Source organism: Anolis carolinensis, chromosome 5 (genome assembly GCF_035594765.1).
Source record: "Anolis carolinensis isolate JA03-04 chromosome 5, rAnoCar3.1.pri, whole genome shotgun sequence".
NCBI lineage: Eukaryota > Metazoa > Chordata > Lepidosauria > Squamata > Dactyloidae > Anolis > Anolis carolinensis.
In genome coordinates, this window is record NC_085845.1 from 154,437,275 (window position 1) to 154,460,390 (window position 23,116).

At 38.0% G+C, this 23,116-nt stretch overlaps 1 long non-coding RNA gene across 1 annotated transcript in view; it reads right to left on the bottom strand.

Moving 5' to 3' along the window:
• Positions 1-660: 660 nt before the first annotated feature.
• Positions 661-23,116, bottom strand: part of LOC134299537 (uncharacterized) — a 31,103-nt gene continuing 8,647 nt past the window's right edge. The window contains exons 3-6 of the long non-coding RNA XR_010006756.1: positions 22,867-22,926; positions 14,641-14,770; positions 11,668-11,719; positions 661-1,361 (exon numbers count right to left, since the gene is read on the bottom strand). This is a non-coding gene — a long non-coding RNA (uncharacterized LOC134299537). The remainder of the gene's footprint in view (positions 1,362-11,667; positions 11,720-14,640; positions 14,771-22,866; positions 22,927-23,116) is intronic.

Genomic DNA, 23,116 nt, shown 5'->3' on the forward strand with positions numbered 1-23,116 from the left:
CAAAAAAGTAAGTGATTTCTTGATGATAACAAAATGACATGTGGCATTTTAAAAGATAATAAATGCATTGTTGCAGAAGCTTTTAGGACATTTATTATAATATTTTAATGGAATACACATCTGACGAAGTGTGGACCATATTCCACAAAAGCTTGTGCCATAATAAATTTGTTAGTCTTTAAGGTACTGTAGGATTTTTCTTTTTTCATAATAACAGTAATTTGTGCTGCTAGGTATCTATAGACCAAAGATAAATCTTTTTTCCCATCTTATGCTGCCTTGGCAACCAGAAAAAAGGAGGGAGCTAGCTTTCAAGTGCTACTCATTAACTCATTAATCAAATTTTTAGTTATGTTTCTTAAAAATATTTTTTCTTTCTGGAAAGAAACAAACAATCAGGACTTTGCTCTCTCTTACATAAAGAAGGCTGTGACAAATTCCATGCAATGTTTATGTTCAAATTACAGGTTGAGTTTTACAAATTGGGAATAAGATCACTGATTCACATAAGAACTAACTCCATTGTTACATTGTTAACAATTCACAAACTGTGATTAAAATCCTCTTGGTGACTGTTGGACAAAATAGCTTTCTCCCAATCTAGAGATGCATTGTAACCATGAATCTCCATTCCAAAAAGAGAAGACTTCACACAGCAAGTGCAAACTCTTGTGATTTATTGTGTTTATCTTTTTGTCATTCCACTTCCTCTGAGCTTACACCCTGTTTAAAGATATAAACCCAGTTTATGTCCTGAAAAAAATCAGGTGCTCAGCAAATTCTGGCCTGGAATAACAACAACAACAACAACAACAACAACAACAACAACAACAACAACAAGTTATTTATATTCTTCCCTATCTCCCCAAGAGGACTCAGGGCAGTTCACAGTACACATACATGGCAAACATTCAATGCTATTTGGACAGACAGAACAGAGCAGAACAGACAGACAGACAGAATGAGGTAAGTTGTCTTGAAGTCCAGTTTTTTTGGTGCCTTGGAGATTGAGCTCAAATTCAGTCACAGAAGGGTGCTCTTGCTCCATTCTCTATGACAAAGAGCCACCAGGGCTTCCTCCAACCAACTCCCTTTTGGTCACCGCATTCTGGTCTTGTTCTTTATGGTGTCATAAAATACCTCCCCCACGATTTGCGGTACCTAATTTCTCCACTTATAGCAAGAAGTTGTTTTTGAACTGCTTAGGTAAACAGTAAGCTGGGCTTGACGGTTGGGTGCTCACCCGGACTGGGCTTCGAACTGGCCATGTTTCGGTTAGTAGATCTTATTACTGCTGGTGATTTACCAGCTATGCTACTGGAACAGGTCCCCAGTTGCAGTAAGAATGATTGGGATCAGACCTGCAAAAGAAGCAAGAGATACAGAAGCAGAGCAGCAAGTCCCCTCAAGATAATGATAGCTTTTTTAGGAATTGACTGTAAGAGATGTGCTGTTTTGCAGATCATAATGGATGTGAAGGTTTTTAATGCCTTTCCTTTCTATAGATTATTTAATTACATTTTGATGATTATTTTGAATGTGTGTTTTATTTTAACTTTATAATTTCAAATTGTTTTCATTATGTGCATTTTAACTTTTGTAAGCTGCCCTGAGTACTGAGGAAAAGGAAAGGTACAAATGAATTCATAGGAACAAAAGTAACAACAATCACAACCATACCAGCCTTAGTGAAGATAAATTCCTTTAGACTGTATGTGTAATCTGTTTCAGAACTAAACTACCATTGCACCCAGCTTCTAGAAACTGCCAGTCACGGTTCAATGCAAATCGATACTATATGAAGAGGAATATGACAGGCATTTATGGAATCAGTGGGATTCCAGCAATAATCAAATAACTTTGACTCATCTTATTTTCTTCTGATTGTCTACAGATTATATCTTCTGCTGCTTGCTGTTTAATTGTGTCCTTATGATTATTGGTTTGGGCTGGTTATGGCCCATTAATATTTGCACGATGAGATGAGGTTTTTAGCTTACATTAGCCATCCATTAACTACAAGATAAGGAATTATAATAGCTCATTCAGAACAACAAATCTCTTTTGTCAGTATTATATCAAATTTGTTACTGCCTAATCATCTCTTTTCTTATCTTCATTGTTGGTTATTGTGAAACACCATGTCAATTGCAGTAAAGAGCAAAGATAGAGTTTTACTGTATTGTCTCAGTGTACTAGCTGTTATTTCAAAGCACTTCAAAGAAAATGTAGATTACATAGAAAACTTATGTCTGAATTTACAAGCTGCTAACAATATTTTTATAGCAGTATTTGTCAGTTAGAATTTTTTTGTTGTATTTAAATGAGGGGATATGTTGATATAAAATCATGGATAGGGTTAGTTTAGTTTAAGCTTAAATTCATACTTAAATTCAACCCAATGTTGTTTTTGTGGTGACATTGTAATATAAAGTTTCTTCAAAGAAAGTTAGGCTAATTATCTTTAATAATATGTAATGATAGTCCCAAAGCATTATTATTTTAGCCAGAAATAAAAGATGTTGTAAAGCAATGGTTTTGGGTTGGAGAAATTAGCTGTTTACACGAAACATTGCCCAAGAGATGCACAACTGTATTTACTCAGTCTTCGAGGAGGCTCTTTCTGTGAAAACTTAAAAACAGACTTTGAAAAAGACTTTGAAACAGTTGAAAACAAACTTCCTAATGCTCTAAAAGATCTCTCCATCTACTACAAAGATAATCACCAGAAGCCTAACCCTGCCAAGACACATGGGTGTGCTTTCCACCTACGTAACCGTGAAGCCAACAGGAAATTGAAAGTTACCTGGGAAGGCCAAGAGCTCGAACACTGTTCCCATGCTAAATATCAGTGTCACCTTAGATCAAACACTAACATTTAGGAAACACTGTATGAACACCAAGCACAAAATAGCTGCACACCATAACATCCTGTGGAAACTTAACTGGTAGCGCATGGGTTGCAGACCCAAAATTAATAAGAACATCAGCCCTGGCCTTGTCTTACTCAACTGCTGAGTATGCCTGCCCCGTCTGGCATAAATCTGCCCATGCAAAGCAGGTGACTATAGCACTGAACAAAACATGTAGAATAATCACAGGATGCCTCAAATCTACACCTGTTGATAGACTCTATAAGCTAACTGGCATTGCCTCCCCACTGCGCGCTATGTGATGGGAAGTTGCTGCCAATTGTGAGAAAAATAAGGGTGAACACTGTGAAAGCCACTCACTGTATGGCTATCAGCCTCCTCCCAGTAGACTTGAATCAAGGAAAAGTTTCATGAGAACCACCACTCCTCTTAATGTGATTCCAGCAACAGCAAAAAATACCCCTGTGGGCAGAAAAAAAATCAGGCAATTCCAACTGGATGGCCCCCTATGAGGGTCTGCATCCAGGGGCAAACCAAGAATCAGTAACTTGGAAGTCCCTGAAAAGTCTCAGAAGTGAAGTTGGCAGATCAAAAGACAACCTGGAGAATGGCACTACCTAGAAGAATCCTCCACTTTGTGTGGGAGTGGAGCAGAACAAACAACTTAGCATCTGTATGCCTCCCCACAATGCCCTTCCTCATGCACAGAGGAAGAACTGTTTAAAACTACAGACAATGTGGGCACTGTTGCCCATTTTTGGTCTAAAATAATTTAACCACTTGTGTTCCCTCTATTTTATCAGCTGTATATTTGTTTATTTATGCAATGCTTCTGACACGAAATAAATAAATAAAGCAATAAAAATGTGGTACTACTCCATTATTCGAGCGGAGACCACAAGGGGGTGCTAGAGAGAGAAGGATGGTTCATTTTATGGGGTAGGGAAGGGGTTGAAGGAGTTTAACTATTTCCCCCTGTTTTCCTGTTGTTTCCCCCATCCATGTCCCCGACATCAAAACAACCATCACTTATGATATGGGAAAAGGGGGGGATAACCAGTGAAAATATGGAAAATAGCTTCCCTCTTTCAACTCCCATCCCATAAAATTGACTATCATTCCCTACCCAGTTATTTGAGTTTTGGTTAATTGAGAGTCTACTGATTGACAAATTGAAACTAGTAAAAAAAAATAACAGATATTAAAGTCTTGTGCAGTAATTTCTCAAAGGTCTGTTGGAATACAGAGGTTGTCTTCTGTCTTCAGAAAGAGATTAGGGAGGGTGCCACTCTAACCTCTCCAAAGCATGGGGGGAGTTCCAAAAACTGGGGCAGCGAACAAGAAGAACCTCTCCCATGTTCTGTTTAGATGCCCTTCTCTCTAGCTCACCGTAAGGTAAAGGTAAAGGTTTTCCCTTGACGTTAAGTCCAGTTGTGACCAACTCTGGAGGTTGGTGCTCATCTCCATTTCTAAGCTGAAGAGCCGGCGTTGTCCGTAGACACCTCCAAGGTCTTGTGGCCAGCATGACTGCATGGAGTGCCGTGCTCAAAGGTATATTTTACCATTTGAACATGCCTGAATTTTGAAATCTACTGGGGAGGCCCTTCTCTCACTACTTGTCTCACTACTCTCACAGGTACATACCTTTAAAAAACTTGGGCCTGAGCTGTATAGATATCTATAGGTCAAAATCAACACTTTGAATTGAACTCACAAACAAACAGGCAGCCAGTGTTGCTGCAATAATTATAGGTTTGTCATAAGTAATACTCCCTCATACCTACACAAAAAAAAAGCAATGACAAGCCTCTTCTTGCCAAGAAGCCCTCCTGATAGGGAACCCATAATTTAAAGTTGACCTGAAGGCACTTAATAACATCTGCCTTTCAGAGTGCTTCTCCAGATGAGTCAAATCTGCAGAGAAGTTGCTTGATGTTGAGTTATTTCTTGATGAGTTCTGTGCCTTTTCCCCTTGTCATGGATTATTTCCAGGCAGCTCCCAGCACCAGTTGCAACTTTGAATATCCACCCCAGCAGTTTTTTTAAAAAAATGGAGACATATCATAACAACAAAAATGAAATTTGTCTTCCAATGTCCTTGTCTTGTTATAGTGATTTCACATTGGATCAGTAGACAAGTGAAATGGCACTTCTAAACTATAATATTATACAACTATATATATTTTTTTTAAAAAAACCAGACAAAATTATTTTTAAAATCATAATAAATTACATTCACTCTTAAAAATATTTTGGAAGACTTCTAGTATACTCAAGAAATCACTATAATACCCCACAAAAAAAAGAACAAATGGACATAGAAGCATCAACAAAAGGCAAAACAAAAGGTAAAATAATAATTCTATTTTCTACCAAAAAATAAGCAGTTTTAGTTACTTTATAAGAGACTGTGCCTATTATTACTGGATGACAGAGAATCCCTCTTACTGATGGCATTAGTATTTTTGCTACAATATTTTTTCAATGTTAAGTAAACTCATTTAATGATTTTGGCTGGTAGGTGGATGAAAGTAGGATCACAGTGATCTCATTTTCTTGAGTAGGATGTGGAAAATGAATCTTCCTCAGTTAAATCATTCTTTGTACTTAGATTTGAGAAGATTTTAAAGTACTCCTATAAAGTGGAACCATGACTTACGAGCATCCCAAGTTGCAAGCTTTTTTAGTTATGAGCCATTGCTTGTCTGGTTTTTTTATTTGACATGCAAAACAGATCCAGGTGATGAGCCCCTTCTGAGATGGTGGCCGCACTGGGAGATTGAGGTGGAGAGAGAATGGCCAGAGCATCGACTTCTCCATCCACCCGCTGAGGGACTCTGCCATCACTTGGGCCTGGGCCAGGCCATAGAAGATGGGCAAGGGAGCTTGAGGTGAGCCTACGCGATGGCAGGTTGAGCTGGAGACAGCCCCAAAGGCAAGCCAAGCTCACAGGGAAGGAGGGAGGAAGGAAGGGAGGAAGGGAGGGAGGGACGGAGGGGTCTTGGCATGGGTGACTGGAGGCCTCCTTTCTCTCTGTCTCTGAAGGACAGATGGCGGCAGGGAGTCCAAGAAGGAGCCATTCAGGGAGGGAGGAAGAAATGTCTTGGCATGGGTGACTGGAGGCCTCCTTTCTCTCTGACTTTACATCTGAAGGGCAGATGGTGGTGGGAAGATTGAGAGAAGCCACTCAAGGAGGGAGGTAGGAAGGAAGGTAGGACTGGCTAAAGCCCCTGAATCCTGCAGAGCCTTGATAAATGGGCTTAATTTGTTCTGTGACTGAGCTCTGGAATGAATTAATAGCATTTTAATGCACCTCAAAGGGGAAATTTGCTTTGACATACAAGCAAATTGAGTTACGAGCTTGGTCATAGAACGAATTAAACTTGCATGTCAAGGTATTATTGTATTTGAGTAGGAAAGATGCTTCCTTTGTTGGGAAAAGTTTTGTATCATTGGTAGGAAAACATGTAGCCTGAACAAATGAAATTACTGGGGCTCTCCACTCTAAGCCCAAAACCCTTATTTAAAATCATCCCCTAAGCTAAAAGCAGCCAAGTTACCATGAATAGGGGCCACAACAGTGAAATGATACACTTCTTTCCCTTTTGCTTGTTTGAATTTCTATTTGCCAGGCAGATCATAATGAAAGGCTAGTACATGATTCTATTTCGCTTTGATGAAACATGAATTCTGAAGGACTCTTGCCTATTTGTCAATCTGTAGGAACACAAACAATACAGAGGAGTCTATTTTTTCCCTCTCACTTTCCCCTTCATTTCATCCTTAGAATAAGACAAAAGGGAAATGATTTATTTATAGTTAAGACAAATGCTTTGACTAATTCCCTGGAGTGTGTCATTCCTGGGAACAGAGCTAGTCTAAACTAAATTTTGAAAGTCTGACATTAAAGTTGATACATGAGAGCACTCTTGTCTCCATACATTTCTTCAGAAGTTTTCTTGGATCTACAAGTATTGATTATCCAACTAGTTTATTTTTATCTTCAACATTTCTTTATTTTAGTTTCAGGTAAGTAGCATGATCCAGTATGCAATTTACCATTCCATTTCCACTCAAAGAAAGGGGATTTTCTCAGCAGAAACCTTTCTATCTGTAACTAAGTAATAGTATCAAGTCTGTCAATCTCCTCTGACAAAGAAAAGTTTTCTTTATATTAGTTGTTTAACGGTTCTTTGTTTGTGTGATTGTTTGCAAGGGCAGAATTCCTCTTTTCATTCTGCAATGCACCAGGGTTTTAAATCAAATAATTCCACATTAACCCTAATGACATTTCATCTCCTACTTCTTGTTAAATGTTAACAGGAAAATGCAACACATCAAACTCTCAAGGCAGCTGATTAATTCACACCTAATCTACTTTTCTGTCTTTTTCGCTTTCTTATATGTTTCGTATCTAAAAACAATTACAAGCATTATTAAATCCTGATTTTACACCTGTAAAGATGGCCAAACTCTACTACTACTTCTACTTAAATTCATTTAAAATGTTTTCTTGCTTACTCCTGTAGACATTGCTTCACTTGACTACAATGATGTCAAGTCCAATACTGCATAATATGAGCTATTTGGTAAATATCAAACTAATGCTTTTAATGTTAAGAAACTTTAGAATTACACTTCTTTGAAAATGTTATTATACTTTGAAGCAGATAAAGAACTTTACAAGATGGTAAGACTGAAAAAAAATAGTTTCACAATTGTGAAACTACAGTATATATGTATAGTCAATTTTTGGCTTCTAGCATATCAGAAAGCAGATTAATGTTTCCTCCACAAGCATGTAATACTTCCTGTTGTAAACATTTTAACACTAAAGTGCTCATATGATGTTCTGCTCTTATGCACGTTACTCTGCAATACAGATGTTGCTTCATATTTCATTTATGTTGTTCAAATATGTGACCCCACATACCTATCTCCATCCTGTGTGCAATGCGGTTGGCTTCTGAAATTCAGTAGACTGAAGCATTGCATGAGTTCATGTTACACGGTTTCAGTTTTACATGAAAAGCCACTCCATCAATGCAGGTGAGGGCAGCAGAGGATCAGGTTGCTCCAAAACACAGCCTTCTTCCCAAATGCCAGATCTGGTGGAACACCCAGCTACACTTCCCAAACTCCTTCCTCTGCCAAGGGAAGCAACAGAAGCATGGTTGTGCTTCTCTTGGGAGAGGAAGGACACAAAACTGGCACCTGATAAAGCTAAGGCAGCCTGCACGCAAAGCATGAATCTTCCCCTCAGCTGCTTGCCTTGCTACAGAACAGAAGGTCAGCAAGGGAGGGGGATATTTTGACTATATGCAGTATTTTCAACTTTCAGTAGCATATATAGGGAAAAAGTAATGAGTGAAATTTCTACCTGAGAAAAATGGTTTCAGATTTTACATGAAAATTCTATTATGGCTGTAGAATGGAACCCTTGTGTAATACATAGGCGGCCGACTGTATTTTTATGATTAGCGAGTTTCTAGAATGAGTGCATTTGTTTTGTATGATAAACTAGCTGAATAAACAGAATTCATCTTTATTGATTACACTGATATCTATCTTTTTCATTTACGAGCTCCCTATATATATGGGTCTATTATCTAGGCAGCTTACAAGACAAGATCTGCATTGTGTACCATTATTTTCTATGTCATTCATAGAATGACATAGAGAAAGGCAAGTAATGAGAAGATAATCCACCCAAGCCTTTTTTTTAAAGACTGTGTAGAATATATTACAGATAGTCCCTGGGTTATGAACACGATAGGTTCTGTAGGTTTGTAAGTTGAATTTTTATATAAGTTTTTATATAATTTTTATACAGGTACATTTCACCACACTTTTTTGTCCCTGTGGCAATTAGATTTTGAAAATTTTGTGCTGTCGTGGAAGAAAGGATTGGTGATAAAGCTTCAGTGGAGACACCCTTTTCCCATGATAACTCTTCTAGGGGTGATTTTCCTTTCCTAGGGGTAGATTTCCTCTCCCCTCCTGTTGTCTCACCCCTGTTTGTACCTGTGAGTCATGTGTAAGTCTGATGTTTGCAACCTGGAAACTGTCTCTATTGAGTGGGATAAAAGGTTTCCTTCTACCACGTCTAGGTAATGGGGGAGAGTGATGTGAAGGTCAGAAACAAAAGCTTATAAATAAGTAAGATTTTGGACATCATCACACATAAGTGGCAAACCATAATATGATTATCAGAAGCAGGACCCCTCTTGCAAATCTTTGCCACAGTCTTGCTCATTAGTGGTGGCGAGTTTTAAAAAAATATCCTCCTTGTACCTTACGTAGATGCTGGATGGACCTCCTTCTCCTGATCTAACTGCTGGCTTTCAAGGTGGACTATCCAAAACTGCCAAAATAAAACTAAATAAAACTAAGAGTACTTCTTTTTATCTTAATACTGTTGTTTGTTTGCCAGCTTCATGATTCCTGACAAAGATTTCTCAAAAGTCAAAAGTGAAAGAAAAATCTCTCCCTGTTGTTTTCTGCTCCAAATATGTGCTTGTAACAGGAAAAAACAGAAAGAAGAAAATTGGCATGAAATAGAACAGACACTTGTTTGTGTATAAAACAACCTTGGGGACATCTGTTGCGAAATACTGTATATTGCTTTACTTGCCAGATTTGTCTCTGCAAGCAAAATTGCCATTTGTTTTCTACAACTAAGCTGTCCAAAGTATTTTTCAACACACCCATTTTGGTGTATCATAGAAAACAATTAAAACATGGCATGTGTCCTTGTAGTGACTCAAACCCAGCAAGTTCATTTTATCCAAAGTTGCACACACAGAGTATCATCAAATATAATATAAAACCACTCAGCTCTACAATTCTTGCCACATCTTGGTAAAATGGGATAATGATAGAAGAGCCTGAAGTAACAATTTCCTTGAAAGTTACATTTACATGGAACATTTTATATAATTTTATCTCCTCTTTTTTGAGATTCTAGTTTCTGTCTTTATCCCTGAAGGGTCTTGGAATTCAGCAGCTATTCAGGGTTGCAGTTAAGAAAGATCAGCAGTGAAAACTGAGTGTTTGTGTTTCAGCATAGTAAGATGCAGAGATGCAGAGATAAATCACACTCAAAGAGATAATGTTAGCTTTCCCCACATTTGGTTAGGATTCAGGGTCTAACCATGTACACTCAGTCTCCAAGTTACAAACAAGATAGGTTTTGTAGGTTTGTTCTTAAGTTGAATATGTTTGTAAGTCATAACAGGTAAATATACCCAGCCAAATTATCAAATTATCACTTTCTGTCCCTGTGATAATTGGATTTTGAAAATGTGGCTTGTTGTGGAAAAAAGTTTGGTGATAAAGCTTCAGTAGAGACATCTTTTCCACATGATAACTCTTTCAGGAGTGAATTTTGCTTTTGAGGGGTAGATTTCTCTCACCTCGGCCCTATTTTTAACTATAAATCACTTGTAAGTAAAATGTTTGTAACTCAGGACTGCCTGTACATCATCCTACGAACGTGCACAACCACAGTAAAATACGCATAAACATAACCACTGAATTACCCATGTAGCAACTCTGTATATTAGGAGCAGAGGTTCTGTGGGCTGCACACGGGTCATGAAAATCTTATGCAGCCCCCTAAATACAATAGAATCAAAACATAGCAAGCCTCCTGGAGGTATGATTCTTGCAAAGACTAATGTGCATCTTGTTTTAAAAGAAACTGAATCCATTGTTGAGTGGTCAGGGTCCCCTACCCAAGGGACAGGGTGTAACAGACCTCTGACCACTTAGAACAGCTCAGCTGGGTGGTTCTTTGCAGATGCAATGTTGTTGTTTTTCATTGCTGTAAAATAGGCTCTTAAATAATCTCTACACCATGCTCAGTCAGATTTGCTGCGAGTTTTCCACCAACATAGCTCTATTCTCTATTTCACTTGCTTCATCAACGCCAGCTCTCTAGAAAACCAGGGAGCTGACTTGGCTTTGCTTTGTGAAAGGAGACATTCAGGAGTAATTGTGTCAACCATTCTGGTTACCTCCCGATTCCAGAGGCTCACCAGAGCTTTGACAGAATTACCTAGTGAGGAGGCAGGAAAGTCCCCAAGAGACTTCAGAAATCCATAGGGATCCATAAGTTTCCTAGGGCAGATCATCCTAATGGGTCCTCTGCCCCTGCAGAGGTTTGGAGCCCCAGTAAATCTAAACTTGACCAGATAGTGATAAGTCCATGACAAAGGAACCGTGATTATTACCTCCACAATACCAATGCCATCATCTTGCTCAGACCAAATCAAAGGTCTATGGCACTATGGATAGGTCCAGAAACCAGTAGAGACAGGCCCATGTTTGTCATGAATACCATGAACTCCCAAGCTGCACCTGACATAAACTGGCCTCCAGTGGTATGTTGAAGTCACCCAGAAGCAAAAGTTCAGCAGCTCAGTGATTTATCACACTTTGCCACCAGGGCTCCCTGATCAGGTTAAGAGGGTCTTTATAGACCACAGCTTCCACCACCACACTTTCCCTCACCTACTCACTGACATAGTATTTGGCTGGGAGGGCCTGAGTCCAGGCTGGCTCACAATCATCTCCCAGCTAAGTTTCAGTGAAGCATGCTAGGTCAATAAAGAGAGTTCATGTTTTATTGATGAAGTAACGTACCCCCCCCCCCCAAATCATCACTACCTTTCTTTTCATGAAGGACCACATCATTTGAGTCTATTAGTTTCCTCATATCACATCATACTTACATTGTAGTAATATGAAATAATTGTTAGACTATTATTATAATGATTTACCCAGAATTTACCTGTCAGTGTTGTGGTTCAATAGGAGCTTAATTCAAGTTTCCACGTCATAGCCTATGATAAAAATTGGCCAAAATAAATTGGAATACAATGTTAGGCTTCCTTCTTTCATGAAAAATCCAACCAATTTTAATAAAACCAGGATAACATGTCCATAAGGTTTCATATTGGTTTATTGTAGTTTTCATCTATATATTTATTTATTATTTATTTGTTTCTATCATTTCTACCCCGCCCTTCTCACCCGAGGAGACTCAGGGTGGTTTACAGACTGGCAATTTATGCCGATACACCATAGTACAATAAAATAATCATTAAAACAGTTAAAACAGTTATAATATACAATATACAAAATAGTGCAAAGTGCTTATGCCATTCATCCACCAGACCTTGTACAAAACCTTATTCCAGACCAAGTCGAAGCCAGTAAAGACTTATTCTTTAAACGCTTGAGTGCATAGCCAGGTGTTCAATTTCTTTCTGAACCCCAGAAGAGATGGAGCCTGCCGGATGTCGCTGGGGAGAGAGTTCCACAGCCAAGGAGCCACCACTGAGAAGGCCCTGTCTCGAGAGCAGGGCCTCCCCAGATGATTTTAAAGTTCTCATAGGCTCGTAGGGGGAGATACATTCGGACAGGTAAGTTGGACCAGAACTGTTTAGGGCTCTGTAGGCCAAAACCAGCACTTTGAATTGGGCTCAGTAGCATATCGGCAGCCAGTGGAGCTGGCTTAACATGGGAGTAGTACGCTCCCTGTTAAATCAGCTCCACTGGCTGTCGATATGCTACCAAGCCCAATTCAAAGTGCTGGTTTTGGAGTGTATTGGAGTGTCATCTAATAGATGTCTGAAGATCAAGGTCCAGGTGTAGAATATTTGGTGAACAGTGAATTTGCATGTGGATGGTAGTGATGATGGTGCTCTTGGGATGATTTGAGAAAGAACTGGGAAGAAGCAGGAAGGATAGGGGTTTTAGAAGAAGACATTTAGAGTGATAGTTCTCTGGAGGAGCATTTGGTAAGAGAAAAGGAGAAAGACTGTACATGTAGATTATATTTATATGGTTAAGACTTAGATTAGTCAGGGAGTATTGGGTGGTATAAAGTTCTACAATTGGAAAGATGGGCAAGGGAAATAAAAAAGAAACATAAGAGAGATAGAGAACTTACAAAATTTGAGAAGATGATTAATCAAAGGGGGGAAGGGAAGAAAAAGAAAGAACTAAAGGTATAACAAGTGATATTTACAAATTGCTAATAGATAAAGAGCAGGAGCAGGATCTCCTTAGAGAAATGTGGGAGTTAGATTGCAATAAGGAAATACACCCTCAAATCTGGAAAGAAACGTGGAATATTAATGTGTATATTATATATACTATACACATATATATACGTGTATATTAAAAAACATGTCTATAAGAATAAAAGAGAATTATTATAAAGTGGTTTGGAGATGGTACCTCACATCAATTAGATTAAATCAAATTAGTAACAAATACTCTAAGCAGTGCTGGAGGGGCTGTCAGGAAATCGGTACATATATACATATGTGGTGGTCCTGTAAATATGTTCAAAAATTTTGGGAGAATGTTTTTAAAGAAATAAAGGGAATCACCAAAACAGAAATAATAGGAACGCCTGAAATAGCACTGTTGTCATTTATGGATAATATTCAAGTATCAAAAGAGTTAAAGGAACTAATCGCCAACTTGGTAACAGCAGCAAGATTGTTAATAGCCAAAAAATGGAAAGGGAGGGAGGAGTGCCTATTGGAAGAATGGTATAAGGAGATTTGGGATATTGCGATAAATGATAAATTGACATGTAATATTAAAATTAAAAGAGGTTCATTAAAAAAAGGATGATTTTGGGAAGATATGGGGAAAATTTATAGAGTTTGTATACGTAGAAGGAAAGGGGGAAACACCCATAAAAAAAACAATGGAATTTTGGAAATAAATATTGTAATTGGCTGGTCTGGGGTGAAGGGATAGCACTAGGTGAAGGGTAAGGTAAAGGGTAAAGGTTTCCCCTGACATTAAGTCCAGTCATGTCTGACTCTGGGGGTTGGTGCTCATCTCCATTTCTAAGCCGAAGAGCCGGCGTTGTCAGTAGACACCTCCAAGGTCATGTGGCCGGCATGACTGCATGGAGCACCGGAGGTGAAGGGTAACAAAAGGTAAATAATATGAGTATGTAATATAGTTAGAGAGTGAAAATACCATAGGAGCTATGATATACATAACTCTGTATTGCAAATTTGTTAAAGAATGTATAAGTTTTAAGTACTGAATATGTAAAATTCAAAAATTTTCAATAATTTAAATAAAAAACTGAAAAAAAGACTTAGATTAGTAATATTGCCTTCAGAAGAAATGACAACTGTAACCATAAATACAATATGACCCACACATCCACAGGATCAGTATCTGTGATTTCATTTATCTACGCCCAACAAAATATGGCCTGTCTAGGCATTTCCTAAATCCTTTTATATGATGTTATGGGTATTCTTGGGCCAAAAGTCCTTCATTTCAATAGAGTTTACTATTATCTGTGTTTTTGCATATCCATGCAAAGTCCAGGAATTCATTTCCACAGATACATGGGTCATAATGTATTTGTGTTCCTGTATCATAAAGAGAAATGAATATATATCACCATAAATTCTCTTCATTAAAATTTATGTTTATTACTGTTCATATTCATATTTAATACTGGTCTCTATTACCAGAACATTGGAGACCTTGAAGAGCAACCCTTGTATAGAGATAATAGTAGAAATTGATCTACCAAAGACCTTCATGGTGCCAGTAATTTAAAAAAATGCATTTGTGTAGAGCAAAGAAATGCTTTAATAGGACTTAATTTATATTTTCAGGGACATTTTTATATATGTTCTGATTTCAAACAAGGGGGTAAAAATGTTAGTAGTGAACATCTTACTCTGGCTTCCTTCCAAAATATAGTAAAACTTACATTGTTGGGTTAATGTCATTATTGTGCTACTTGGGAAATCATGTGCTGCTGCTGTAAAGCTTGTTCCATGCGAGAACAGTGTTTTCTGTTCTTACTTTGAATTGTGTTCATGATTCATTTGGATCCTGTGCTGGGAGAAAAGTGGGATTAAATAAATTAAGTAAAGAATAATAATAATAATAATAATAATAATAATAATAATAATAATAATAATAATAAAGACTCTGGCAGAAACCAGTACAGGTGGTCCCGGTGGTGATGGGCACATTGGGTGCCGTGCCAAAAGATCTCAGCTGGCATTTGGAAACAATAGACATTGACAAAATTACGATCTGCCAACTGCAAAAGGCCAGCCTGCTGGGATCTGCACGCATCATCCGAAAATACATCACACAGTCCTAGACACTTGGGAAGTGTTCGACTTGTGATTTTGTGATAAGAAATCCAGCATATCTATCTTGTTTGCTGTGTCATAATAAAATAATTTTTATTTATTACCCACTTCTCCTGATGGCTTGAGGCAGGGACAACAAAGTCAAAAATATTTGAACATGAAATATATACAATAAATTTCATAGATAAAAAAATCAAAAATATAAAAAAATTGCACCAAACATATATAAATAAAAATAAAATAAAATAAACATCTGTTGGATAGAGAAATGAAACCAAAGCATTACCAAAGAAAAAAGCTGATATGAAACCAACTGTAAATAATTTTAAAGTATGTTGTGGTTTGCTAGGGCAATATTCCACATGCCCCCCAATCCTATCAACACTTTAACATCTCTATAAAATTCATTGTATCTAGATGAATATGTTGAAAGGGAGCTTCATGAATGTAATGAGAATGTTAGGATTATATGTTTTTCGGGTATCTAGATGAACATTACAAATTTTACAAGCTATTTAAGATCCAGAGTGCAATGTGTCATGAGTTCATAAACCCCTGAATCTTGAGTACAGATTTTAAAAATCCCCCATCATGTTACTGTAAATCAGAAGATAAACAAAAGTAACCCCTTCCCACAATTATTATTAATGATTATTCAACTTGTCACAGCTTTCACAAAATGAGTTTGTTTTTAAAAGGAATTTTTGGTGCCCAATAATTCATTCTATGGCTTAGTGCAAATCTATCATGCTAATTTGGTTCATTGAAACTATGATCACTGAGTAATGATAGTGTGGAAATTGAAGATATGGCTTTAGCACCCAAAGTATAGAAATAATTGATGTAATTAATCCAAGCCTAGCACGGAAGAGCTATTAAATCAATAAGATTTTATGTCTTTCATATTGGCATATATATATTAGGGGATTAAAACTCGGGATTCTAAGCAGTATAGCTCCATTTCTTTGATTTTTCCCATCTCATTATTTTTTTTCTAAAATGTCTGGGCCCCTGCCTTTACGGGTGATATTGTACTGTGTGCCTAGTGGCAATCAGGACTATATTTGAGCAGCATTTCCACTGAAGCAGAGAGAGAGAGAGAGAGAGAAAGAAAGAAACGAAAGGATAAAGATACACACACAAAGAGAATCTTGTTTACCGATTTGCATTCCAACCAATAAAAATAGGTTGTAGTGTAAAAATCACTCCAAAAATTAGAGGCAAATGGATGAGATGGGGTTGAGAATTTGAGTTTCTTTTTAACCAGAATATTTTAGAAATTTCAAATTTTCTAAGTTCAGTCAAAAATATTGAGTGTGCATACATGTGTATTTCAAAATGTGTATTTAAAAATCAGGAATTTGGTGATAACACTGCTGATAAAGAGATGTCTTTGAGTGCTTCGTTGTTAAGATTCTGGCTTCAAATCTCTGTATAGATTTATGTTTGCAGTATTAAATTACATTTGCTAGGGTATTTTTTTTCCCTGATGTGGTTCTCATTTTAAAAAGCTGCATAACTAGATGTTGGCCATATAGTTATTCTGGAGGTCCTAGAGATTCCTATGACCTCATAAAACAGATGATCCCCACCCCCCGGTGCCATTTTGCCAGCCTCCGTGGCAAAACAGCGGGGACGCAGGGCATATCTGTCACCCCAAGACCATATTAATTAAATCTGTGAATTTTATAACACTCACCTTTAGACTGTAAGTAACTGATAGACTTGTGCTTTTGGGGAAAATCTTGACCCATTTTGTGCCCCAGCTTTCGTTGGGGGCCCCAATCTGTTTTTTGGGATCCTCCTGAAATTGGGAGGATATATATTTGTTTTCGGTTTGGGGGGGCTTCCCACCCACTGGCTCCCCTTCCCTGCACATATTAAGGAAGCTTCCATTCTTCTTACCTGGCACCTGATGTTTCTACTCTAGAGTAAGAGTTGCTTGGCTGCAGGCACTGCCAGCTGAACATGCTTTCCGGTCTTGCTGCCACGTCACTCATGTGTGTGTGTGGTGTGTGGTGTGGCGGCAGACCCAGAAAACGTGCACACCTGCTAGTGCCTGCAGCCAATCACCTCTTAGTCTAGTGTCAGAGGCGCTCAGCTGCAGCCATGCTCTGGGACTGGCTGGACACCCCACCACACACAAACTCTCCGGGGCATGCAGGTTGGGCAGGCCTGGAGCACGCCTGCAACCAAGCTCCGAGCCTGCCTGTGGCGGGGTGTGCAGGCAGGCACAGAGCTCAGCTGCAAGTGCGCTCCAAGCCTGCCAGCACTCCCCATCACACATGATCTCTCTTTCCAAGGCAAGGAGGCAAGTTTGGCTGCAGACAAAAGCAGGCTTTTGTGCTGAGCAGATTTTGATGCAGGGAGGGGGCTTCCCATTTCATGCTCCTGTAAAAATGGAAGACACAAAATAAATGGTAGGAACAAATTCTGCACAAATGTCTAGCAACTGAGTCCATCTATGACTGAAAAGGATGGAGTGATAGTTTAGTCTACTAAATTAGTAACTGGGAGCAGAAATGTACTAATTTATTTTAATTGGGATAGGTCATTGTATTAATTTTTTACTTAGGAATTTCAGTATGCACACACACACACCAAAAATGAAAATAATGTAAAATGTTAGTACTATAGAGAATTATGCATTTGTGTTTTTTTTCAACTAATGTGGAAGAGTTGCCATTAATTGAAAACTGGTAACAATTTCATATTTGATCATTCTGTTCAATGCAATCAATTTATGGTAGGAATAGGATTTGGTCAGCAATTTAAACTAGACATTCTGTGGGCTTCTTGTAAATGGCAACAATGTGAAAATCTCTTTCTTGGATAGTCAGATTACTCATAACTATTTATACGGATATCTTTAAAAAATAATGCTGCCTTCTTTCTTTTTCCAGATAACTGACTATTCCTTATTAATCATCAATATAAAATGCAATACTTTTATCCTGTTTGTTTGTCTAGTTTCATTAATATCCCTTAGGTTCAAAGATACAGTGGAAAGGAGGAGAACTCTGTATGTTAGGTTGAATTTATTTTCAGAAAAAAACATATAGACAGAGTATATATATGTATATGTAGAGTATAATTGCAATTAATATAAATGTAACAAATGAACTGGATAGTTGATATGCAGCAGTTTGAATGTTAGAAGGCTGTAAGGAGCTGAAAGCTGTTGGAGAAAGAGCTACCCTGTGACTCAGAAGGATATTTGCCAATCTCAAATGAAGTAGAGACTATCAGTGTTGAAATAAGGTTTAAATGCCAATCTGTCCAAGTTTGCAGGTGGAATCATTTTTTTATTCACCTTAGATAGCAAGACATCTTATATAATGGATAATAAAATTTCTAATTCTAATAGGATACACTGTGGCATAGTGATTTGAGTATTGAACTAGGACTCTGGAGACCAGGATTCAAAACCCTGCTCAGTAATGGAAAACCATTGGGTAACCTTGTGTAAATCATAATCTCTTAATCTCAAAAGAAGGCAAGGGCAAGCACCCCCTGAACAAATTTGCTAAGAAAACTCCATGATAGGTCCTCCTTAGGGTCACCATCAGTTGCAAATGGGTGGAAGACACACAACAACAACAACAACAACAACAACAACAACAACAACCTTTTAAAAAAAGAATCAACTTGTTAAAAACAGAAGTAAATGGAATAATGATATTTTTAAAAGTATTATAAAACCCTGGGTTAATACATTTGTAAATACCACTTTTCTTTCACTTTATGCAAGATATAAAAAACATAGTGGCAGGCAATGCTTTAAAGCTTTTTGACATGGTTTGGGGAATGATAGTAACTTGAAAGTTGGATAAGTGCTTGTCTTATATCCACTCCCCATTACACTGATCAGCAAAATGCAGTAATTTGTTAGTGACCCAGAAACATTTCCGCAGTTTTCACATACCTCAGTAGCATTAGTGGAAATGATGTGCAGCACATTAAACATGATGTAAATCCACCAGTTTGCTTAGGAGAGGGTGTAGAATGAGTTGGTTTAATTTATTAAAACACTTTCAGTGGCATGTTGCTCTATTTTGCTCTATAACCTCTAGAATGATAAATTACTTTTTATGCATTTTGCTCAAAATAATGATAACTAAATGAGATATGACTGAGAAAATATGGGTTGATACAAATTCTTCTGCATCAACAGCTGATGGATATATTATTTTGAGGACTGTGCACCCGATTTGAAAGGATGGTTTCTTAATGGCAATTACATGAAAATGGGCCTAAGGTCAAGAGAAATTTCAGACCTGAAATGAAAGGTTTAAAGCCCATAGTTAGAAGTAAAATAATTTACATTTATAAAGACTTATAAAAGAAGGGGGCAACATAGAATCATAGAATCATAGAATAGTAGAGTTGGAAGAGACCACATGGGCCATCTAGTCCAACCCCCTGCTAAGAAGCAGGAAATCGCATTCAAAGCACCCCCGACAGATGGCCATCCAGCCTCTGCTTAAAAGCCTCCAAGGAAGGAGCCTCCACCACGGCCCCGGGTGGAGCTGTTTTACTTCACTGACTGATGAACAAGCTGTTTTACTTCACTGACTGATGAACACAGGTGCCCTTCCTTGGAAGAATGAAAATGACAAAGTAAAAGAGACAAATGGGAGGAGACATTTGCAATGACCTGATTTGAGTTTGGAAGTAATTCCATTTTTGGTTATCTGAGGGCTATCTCATTATGTCCTGTTGGTATCATGACTAGCAGAAACTATATATGTTTCTATCAAAAAGTACCATATTTACTTTAATCTTATGCTCACTTTTTTGGCTAAATTACATAGAGAAAACTGATGTGCTCATTATATTCAATGGCACATTAGAATCGTGCATGTAAACTGAGCCCCTCCATTAAGACAAGACTGGCAAATTTAGCAGCCACAGCCTGATGGAGGGGCACAGCTTTCCAACTGGTCTACTCCAGCCTGCCGGATCCCAGCTTGTGATTATCACCCAGAGGACCTTTTCATCGGCCTCCTCAAGATTGTGCAATGACCCGTTGGAAGAGATTTGACAGCTAAATCAGCTATCAGAAGTTAAGACTCAGAAGATTCATCTCTTCCAGCAGGCCTATCCAGTCAGTGTTAGCTTGTAAATTTTAATCTGCACTTATCTGTAAATTATAATCTGCATTTTAACTCTGTGTATCATGTTATATGTATTTTATAGTATTTGGTATCTTTAACAATGTGGTACCCCATCTCGAGCCACAAGGAGAGACAGATAACATTATTATTATTATTATTATTATTATTATTATTATTATTATTATTATTATTATTATCATTATTATTATTATCAGGGCCATAGTCAGAAAATTTGAGGGGGGGGGGTTTGAAAATTTTGAGGGGGGTTGAACCTCCCCCCCCCCCCCCGCTACAGGCCTGTCAATATTTGCTTGAGATAGTGCTTGTAGTTCTGGAGGGACTCTTATTTTTTTTTTGTGTCTCATAGACTTAGCATGGGGAGTTGGTTAACCAATTAAAATTCATGAGTAAACCAGGGGTTTTTTTAACCTGTAAATTTGGGGGGGGGGGTTGAACCCCTAACCCCCCCCCCCAGCTACAGCCCTGATTATTATTCATCATCATCATCATCATCATCATCATCATCATCATCATCATAGAGGGGCACGGCTTCCCCTTTGCCTGTTGGCCACTTCAAGGGCAACAGAACAGCCGAAAGACAAGGAGAAGCCACGTATTACATTCAACAAATCTTTTTTTTGCACTGCGCACCCTCAAATTTGAGGTGTGCATTACAATCAATTGCATATTATGCTCAAATAAATATGGGTACATGGTTCGCTAGCTAAAAAATAATATAATATAATAATAATAATAAAACTTTATTTATAACCCGCCACCATCTCCCCAATGGGGACTCGGGGCGGCTTACATGGGGCCATGCCCAGACACGATACAATATAACAAAATAAAACAATATATCATAACACAATATAATAGTACAAAAATAATCATATACATTACAACGCAAATCAGAGCAGACAGGGCGGGCCACATGAACATTTAATTAAAAACTCGGGAGAGAGAGGCATATAAATAAAGAGAACAGGGGTATAAGACGGAACAGTCCAAACAGTCCAAAGGATAGAATCCCAGGGGAGTAATCAAGAGGTATATAACATTTACTCCCCGAAGGCACATCGAAAAAGCCACGTTTTTAGATCTTTCTTAAAAGCCAATAAGGTGGGGGCTTGCCTGATCTCAGAGGGCAATGAATTCCACAGTCGGGGGGCCACAGCAGAAAAGGCCCTCTCTCTCGTTCCCACTAGACGGGCCTGGGATAGAGGCAGTGGCGAAAGAAGGGCCTCCCCGGATGAGCGGAGGGATCGAATAGGTTTATAATAGGAGATACGGTCACGAAGGTAGGTGGGTCCCAAACCGTTTAGGGCCTTATAAATGATGGTATTCACCTTGAATTGGGACCGGAAGGTGAACGGCAGCCAGTGGAGCTCTTTGAACAGGGGAGTAGATCTCTCCCTGTAGCTCGCCCCTGTAATTAATCTGGCCGCCGAGCGCTGGGGTGATAAAAGGGTTTGTCCAACTTGATTCTAGAGGTTTATTTGCTTAGGACTGCCTTTAGACTAACCCTGAAATAATGAGACCAGACTCATGAAGTTGGATGAAATGACTTCTACTTTGTTTGACCTATAAACTAATTATGAATAAATCCTTCAAAAATTTCTAGAGTGTAGGCCTTAGCCACCTGTGACAAACCTCCCCTGTGACAAATCTCCCCAGGCTCCCCTTGGGTGAAAAAACCTAATTTTGAGAATAATCCAGTTTTATGGGTTGCTCACTCCAGATGGTCATATTTTGGAAGGCAGATCTAACTGCATTTTTTGGGTGTGGACCAAAAATGGCTATTCAATTACCCGCCCATTTTCAAGAGGTGTGTGAAAACATATCCGGGGGTTTCCCTAATTTCAGTCAGCAGAAACAGATCAAGGTTCAGCTGAAATGCACAAACTTATTATTCACTGTGATTACATTTCAGCCTGCCTCTTCGCTCTCCTCAGAATATTGTACCTTATCTTTCTATTGTCTTTTTAATTGAGAACTTCTCAAAAATTGTTAAATTATTCTTAATGATGATGATGAGAAAAAGACATAGCTTTCATGAAAGTGTCTATCTGCTTATATTTTGTCTCTTAAAGTGTGTACTATTTTAATTGGCAGTAATGTTCCAATTTCTTCCTTACTCTAGTTGAATTGCTCCACTCCATTGTTTATCTTAGGCTGAGGCTCAGATGTTTCATATGTCCAAATGATTGAAAGGTTACTGTCAACTACCTGAATATGAACATATTAATAAAGTATCATGGGATAAACATTGGATGTTGTGCACGGATACATTTTGCAGTTTCCTATAGGCGTTATTTCTGGACTTTCCTAGAAGAATATTAAATGTATGAAGAGAAAAAAAGCACAGGGACTAGAGGAAAGATGTTCCACAAATTCCATATGAAGGAGGTGACAGGTGCCAGTCTTTTGGGAATGTGTGGGATTCATGGTATCAATATACGTGTCTAATGAGCTGATCTACACTATAACAGATCAGCTACTACTCCATAGTGAATTTCTACTATAACTTGTGATTTCTTACTGCATATGTAGATCTTGATTTCACAAATACAAACACTTCTTTGAGCACAAGCCATCGATATATCTGGAATTATTCTGTAATTCTTACTATGATCAGGAAATACTACCCAATTGCACAGTACAACTTTAGAATGCTATTGCATAAGAATTAAACAACAGTTTTCCAAGACTCACCAAAAATGATGAGCAACAAATTCATCAAGGCTATTTTGATGGAAGATCTGTCCCAGCTAACTGATTTAAAGTAAATAAGAAATATGAAAAAATCATTTAGGCATCAATCTCTCCTCCCATCTCCTATTTTGTATTAAAGTGTAAACTGATTGATAGAGTGCTGTGCTAATATTTTCTAAGCTCTTTTTTATAGTTTTGTTGTCAATATTTTCATCAACAAAAAGAACAACAGAATGTTGAACATCTTTTT